The following is a 7,500-nucleotide window of genomic DNA, read 5'->3' as shown; positions in this document are numbered from 1 at the left end:
TCATAAATATGTCACTTATATGCCATATCTATACAATTCATGCACTTTTATATGTATATTTGCTATATTATACATTATTATGCCTTATAGGTATTATACCTATAAGCCACATCCATACGATTGCTTAATATAAATATATGTATAATTTTTTATACATATTTTTTTTTTTATTTATGTATGGTTTTTTTATTCATATCCATATACTGTATTCACTTTTATATGGATATGATTGGCGTTTTATATAGTATTGACAAAATCATAAGTTTGACCAATACGAGGAGAGGTCCGCCAACGACCACTCCCTATAGGTGTTTTTGGACACGCTGTCTCCCATTCGACTGCTTACTATACTAGGGGCTGCCCGCTCCGTATGATATTCTCTCGTTATAACAAGAGAATGCAAGAAATATTCGTATTTTATGAATATAATCCATTTATTTTTCAATATCCATACGTTTTACTTAGTTTTTTGTACGGTATTGACAAAATCCTATGCATTTGCATAAGATTTATTTTGCCACAATTTATAGTACTAGTGCCGCCCCTCACTAGGTATAAATATCTCATTTCGCTAGTAGTGGTATGGGGAAATTCTACTAGCTATTCTCATAAATATGTCACTTATATGCCATATCTATACAATTCATGCACTTTTATATGTATATTTGCTATATTATACATTATTATGCCTTATAGGTATTATACCTATAAGCCACATCCATACGATTGCTTAATATAAATATATGTATAATTTTTTATACATATTTTTTTTTTATTTTTGTATGGTTTTTTTATTCATATCCATATTACTGTATTCAATTTTATATGGATATGATTGGCGTTTTATATAGTATTGACAAAATCATAAGTTTGACCAATACGAGGAGAGGTCCGCCAACGACCACCTCCCTATAGGTGTTTTTGGACACGCTGTCTCCCATTCGACTGCTTACTATACTAGGGGCTACCCGCTCCGTATGATATTCTCTCATATAACAAGAGAATGCAAGAAATATTCGTATTTTATGAATATAATCCATTTATTTTTCAATATCCATACGTTTTACTTAGTTTTTTGTACGGTATTGACAAAATCCTATGCATTTGCATAAGATTTATTTTGCCACAATTTATAGTACTAGTGCCGCCCTCACTAGGTATAAATATCTCATTTCGCTAGTAGTGTATGGGCAAATTCTACTAGCTATTCTCATAAATATGTCACTTATATGCCATATCTATACAATTCATGCACTTTTATATGTATATTTGCTATATTATACATTATTATGCCTTATAGGGTATTATACCTATAAGCCACATCCATACGATTGCTTAATATAAATATATGTATAATTTTTTATACATATTTTTTTTTATTTATGTATGGTTTTTTATTCATATCCATATACTGTATTCACTTTTATATGGATATGATTGGCGTTTTATATAGTATTGACAAAAATCATAAGTTTGACCAATACGAGGAGAGGTCCGCCAACGACCACCTCCCTATAGGTGTTTTTTGGACACGCTGTCTCCCATTCGACTGCTTACTATACTAGGGGGCTACCCGCTCCGTATGATATTCTCTCATATAACAAGAGAATTGCAAGAAATATTCGTATTTTATGAATATAATCCATTTATTTTTCAATATCCATACGTTTTACTTAGTTTTTTGTACGGTATTGACAAAATCCTATGCATTTGCATAAGATTTAATTTGCCACAATTTATAGTACTAGCTGCCGCCCTCACTAGGTATAAATATCTCATTTCGCTAGTAGTGTATGGGCAAATTCTACTAGCTATTCTCATAAATATGTCACTTATATGCCATATCTATACAATTCATGCACTTTTATATGTATATTTGCTATATTATACATTATTATGCCTTATAGGTATTATACCTATAAGCCACATCCATACGATTGCTTAATATAAATATATGTATACATTTTTTTATACATATTTTTTTTTATTTATGTATGGTTTTTTATTCATATCCATATACTGTATTCACTTTTATATGGATATGATTGGCGTTTTATATTGTATTGACAAATCATAAGTTTGACCAATACGAGGAGAGGTCCGCCAACGACCACCTCCCTATAGGTGTTTTTTGGACACGCTGTCTCCCATTCGACTGCTTACTATACTAGGGGCTGCCCGCTCCGTATGATATTCTCTCGTATAACAAGAGAATGCAAGAAATATTCGTATTTTATGAATATAATCCATTTATTTTTCAATATCCATACGTTTTACTTAGTTTTTTGTACGGTATTGACAAAATCCTATGCATTTGCATAAGATTTATTTTGCCACAATTTATAGTACTAAGTGCCGCCCTCACTAGGTATAAATATCTCATTTCGCTAGTAGTGTATGGGGCAAATTCTACTAGCTATTCTCATAAATGCCTTCTCTTATGCCATATCTATACAATTTATGCACTTTATATATGTATATTTGCTAATATTATACATTATTATGCCTTATAGGTATTATACCTATAAGCCATATACATACGATTTCATTTTTTTTATTTATATATGGTTTTGTATTTATAACATATACCGTATTTACTTTTATAAGGATATGATTGGCGTTTTATATAGTATTGACAAAATTATAAGTTTGACAAACACTTTTTTAAGTCTTTTAGTTAAAATTGTCATTTTTAATTGACTATCTAAACACTAGATATATTTGCACATGGAGCAAAGAGATATAAAAATTGGTCGCGTCACTAATAATATCGCGATACATTTTTACTACCATCAAAATACCACATACGTTTATATGTCCTCTTTATTTAATTTGGTTTCTAAACCTCAGGAATAGTTTTAATTATATGTGCGCTCTAAGTTGAATGAATTTCTTTGAATCTCTTTACTTGAATTTCTAAGACTTAAAAATATTTATAAATAGATGTCCTATTGCATAATATTTTTTTATCGCTTCACTTATAAAATAAACGATCCTGCCTTTCTACCTTTGAATAAACATTCATATAAACATGGAGAAAAAAACGTTCGCGTCACTAACAGTATGTGACGATAAAATTTTGCTAACATTAAAAGGAACATATTTTTTATATGTCAACTCTTAGTTGAATTGGTCTATTGCTTAAGATTCTAGACCTTAGGAATATTTTATATATTATATGTTTGCCAATCTTCGCGTCACTAAAAAGATGACGATTCATATTGTTATTATTAGATGGTCGAGTTGTACTTATATTGATATGTTAATCAAATTGGTCTCTTACTTGAAAATCTAGACCTTAGGAATATTTTTATATTATATGTTTGCCAATCTTCGCGTCACTAATAAGATGACGATTCATATTATTATTAGATGGTCGAGTTGTACTTATATTGATATGTTAATCAAATTGGTCTCTTACTTGAAAATCTAGACCTTAGGAATATTTTTATATTATATGTTTGCCAATCTTCGCGTCACTAATAAGATGACGATTCATATTATTATTAGATGGTCGAGTTGTACTTATATTGATATGTTAATCAAATTGGTCTCTTACTTGAAAATCTAGACCTTAGGAATATTTTTATATTATATGTTTGCCAATCTTCGCGTCACTAATAAGATGACGATTCATATTGTTATTATTAGATGGTCGAGTTGTACTTATATTGATATGTTAATCAAATTGGTCTCTTACTTGAAAATCTAGACCTTAGGAATATTTTTATATTATATGTTTGCCAATCTTCGCGTCACTAATAAGATGACGATTTCATATTGTTTATTATTAGATGGTCGAGTTGTACTTATATTGATATGTTAATCAAAATTGGTCTCTTACTTGAAAATCTAGACCTTAGGAATATTTTTATATTATATGTTTGCCAATCTTCGCGTCACTAATAAGATGACGATTCATATTGTTATTATTAGATGGTCGAGTTGTACTTATATTGATATGTTAATCAAATTGGTCTCTTACTTGAAAATCTAGACCTTAGGAATGTAATATATAAAGGATTAAAAATTCGCCACAAAGCCAAGCAAAACAATCAATGCATACAAATAGATTGTTGGTTGAACTTTATATAAGAAGTTCAACACAACAAATAAATTATGCAATTTTATTATCGAATCATCAAGCAAAGGATAAGCTTCAGTGGATCGCAGTATGGCAGCTGCTCAACCACTTACAACACCTTGCCTGTTACAAAAGTCGTTTACAATTGATTCTAGGCTTTGTCATTGTATTAAATAATGCTTTTATATGTAACTAGCGCGGCATCAGGTGATCAAAGATCCTCCCAATTTACTATGTTACAAATTACATTGCATCACATCCATTGTCGTTTAAAAAGTAAATTATAAACTTTAAATGGTTTTAGAAGCCATACAATGCAAATTGCCCCTTATTTATCATTGCAGTCCAGCACGGATACGACCTTAGAGGCGTTCAGGCATAATCCAACGGACGTAGCGTCATACCACTGTTCGCTCGAACAAGTATTGTGCCATTGGTCCGTACCTGCGGTTCCTCTCGTACTACGCAGGAATGCTGTCGCAACAACGTTTTGTCATTAGTAGGGGTAAAAACTAACCTGTCTCACGACGGTCTAAACCCAGCTCACGTTCCCATTGCATTGGGTGAACAATCCAACGCTTGGTGAATTTTGCTTCACAATGATAGGAAGAGCCGACATCGAAGGATCAAAAAGCGACGTCGCTATGAACGCTTGGCCGCCACAAGCCAGTTATCCCTATGGTAACTTTTCTGACACCTCTTGTTAAAAACTCTTTAAACCAAAAGGATCGATAGGCCGAGCTTTTGGCTGTCCCTGTGTGTACTGAACACCGAGATCAAGTCAGCATTTTGCCCTTTTGCTCTATGTGTGGTTTCTGTCCGCACTGAGCTGGCCTTGGGACACCTCCGTTATTATTTGAGAGATGTACCGCCCCCAGTCAAACTCCCTACCTGGCAATGTCCTTGAATTGGATCATACCTGAGTAATTGGAGTTATACCAAATTTTCAAATCAAAAATACATAAATGCACCGTTTTATTAAAGAATTTGTTTGCGATTATATAACAAACTCGTGATACTTTGATCAAGAAGCTTGCATCAAAACCCAATACCATAAGATATAATAAATATATCCGTATAATGGCTAGGAAAATGATACACGTTCCATTTAATCAAGTAAGTAAGGAAACAATAAGAGTAGTGGTATTTCATTGGCGATACCAAACCGAGGTCTAATATCTCCCACTTATTCTACACCTCTTATGTCTCCTTACACTGCCAGATTAGAGTCAAGCTCAAAAGGGTCTTCTTTCCCCCGCTAATTATTCCAAGCCCGTTCCCTTGGCTGTGGTTTCGCTAGATAGTAGATAGGGACAGGTGTGTCTCGGATCCCTCCGAACTTATTTAACGTGACGTGTTCCGCACTGAAGGGATTACAGCCACGGCATTCTAATATACCCACAAGGGAGTATATAATGCAAGGGTCTGGGTTAAGCGCCAAACCAACGCCCTGGACTAGAAGCTATAGCTATGTACATAGCAACCACCCCAGTAGCAATTTAAGTACTTGCTTGTCGGGCAAGCACTCCCCCTTGCATAGGGGCGAGATCTATCTAAAATCTCTACTGTTCTTTGGGTCGCAGCACCCGAGTTGTATTAACGCAACATCCACGTCGAGCCCGGGGACTCTACCCGCGATATAGGTGTCAACCACAGCCACCAACGAAACTCCCACTAGGGGGCCGACCTCAATGAGTAGCCTTGGAGAACCACTCAACCCGTGGCACCGAAATTTCAGGCTCGGTGGGCCTCACCCCTTCAGCTCCGACAAGCTCGGATGGGCAACCATGTCATATTAGTCGCCTCCTACGACAAGCAATGACAAGCTGTGGCAGTATTCTTCGCCGTTGCCACACGGCAAGGGGGTTTTGGGACTATTGTCCCGGCGCCTGCGGTTCATTCCCTCGTCGCTTCCATCCTACGCCTCGAGAAGGCAGCATCAGCAAAAGCTCCTAGGAGACGCATCCGTTCTGGGGTCTCGACTACTCCTGCGACGTTCCATCGTTCTTGGACTCGAACAATGCCAAGGGCATCCAAGTCACGCAAATCGCTATAGAGGCGGCACTCACATAGTACGTGAAGCCAGTCCTCACTCTCCTCTCCACATGAGCATGCGGTTGTGGTGCTGAGGGGTTCTACCATGGAGGAAAGCGTTGAACGACCCGTGTCCTGTCAGCAAGAATCCGGCTCTTAAGGTGAAGACAAAGTCCTTCCTCTTGTAGACGAACGCTGCCTCTGGGAAAAACTGGCGAGTCACAAAACCGTGAGCCGCTTGGTCCCATCTGAGTTGCCACTCATTTAGCAGACATTCGTCTAGCAGAGCCATCTTGGATTTCCAGTCCAACACAGACAAGTCCTGTCCATAGAGCCAGTCGCTCTCGTCAGGGGAACGTGCTTTCTGAGCTTAAACTTCACTGCCATCCTGTGAGCATCTAAATCCATTGGAGGAGCACCAGCAAGCACCTGCAGTGCCACCGTGGACACTGTGCGGCATACCGGTAGGCATCCTAATAGGATGGTCCTCTGGCACGAGGTGAGGAGTCTTAAGGACTTGCCCTTGCTCGCCGCCTTGTACCAGACCGAGGCACCGAAGAGTGCACAGGGGACCATGAGTCCGCTGTATATCGTCCTCTTAGCACGGGAGCTGAGCCCCCCAATCGACTCGGAGCACCCCGTGCTAGCCCTCCCGGCAACTCCAGCCAGCCGATCTCTGAGAGCAGAGATATGCGGGAGAAAGCTCATCCGCTCGCCGACTAAGATGCCAAGGTACCGGCAATTTGGTGACGTATGGCAGGCTTGCTCCAGCAAACCGTACCGTCGGTCTCCTAGTGTCTGAAAGATTCCCTTTCAGCAACATGATTGCCGTCTTGCTGGTTGACACACTCACTCCAACCTCAGCTCCCCAGGCTCCCACGATGTCCATCAACTGCTCACCCTTTCGCTCCAGATCGCACGAGAATTCCCATCGACGAAAAGTAGCAAGTCATCTGCAAACGCGCTCAGAGCACAATGTGGCTCCAGGCGCTGAAGCAGCACATCCATCAGTAGGTTCCAAATAAATGGGACCACTGACGGACCCTTGCGGGCAGCCCCGTGTAACCGACACTGTGGCCGCTTCGTAACTGCTGATGATACTGGCACTTCGACCGGAGAAATAACTTTTCCACAAGTCTATCTCTCGACAGCCGACGTCGATAAGCCGATCCAGCACCGCGTTCCACTCAACATTGTCGAAGGCACCCTTGAAATCAACAAAGATTCCCAGCACCCTCCTCTCGCGGCTGGTGGAAACGGTGTTTTTTAGCGTGCATCCACGCATCCTCAACGCAGCGTCCAGGCCGAAATCCAAATTGCCATCTGCAGCCATCCGGTAGCACATCCTTCAGTCGATTCACCATGATCCCTTCCAGCACCTT

The 7,500-nt window shown here is 38.5% G+C and overlaps 1 long non-coding RNA gene across 1 annotated transcript in view; it reads left to right on the top strand.

The window, feature by feature from the left end:
* The window catches only part of LOC127012420 (uncharacterized), a 1,817-nt gene extending 51 nt beyond the window's left edge, over nt 1-1,766 (top strand). The window contains exons 1-3 of the long non-coding RNA XR_007765912.1: nt 1-283; nt 890-1,141; nt 1,749-1,766. The exon at nt 1-283 is cut by the window's left edge and continues 51 nt beyond it. This is a non-coding gene — a long non-coding RNA (uncharacterized LOC127012420). The remainder of the gene's footprint in view (nt 284-889; nt 1,142-1,748) is intronic.
* The last annotated feature ends 5,734 nt before the right edge of the window (nt 1,767-7,500 follow it).

Source organism: Drosophila biarmipes, unplaced genomic scaffold (genome assembly GCF_025231255.1).
Source record: "Drosophila biarmipes strain raj3 unplaced genomic scaffold, RU_DBia_V1.1 ptg000078l, whole genome shotgun sequence".
NCBI classification, from domain to species: domain Eukaryota; kingdom Metazoa; phylum Arthropoda; class Insecta; order Diptera; family Drosophilidae; genus Drosophila; species Drosophila biarmipes.
The sequence above is the reverse complement of the archived record's forward strand: the minus strand, read 5'-3'. Positions and strand labels throughout refer to the sequence as shown.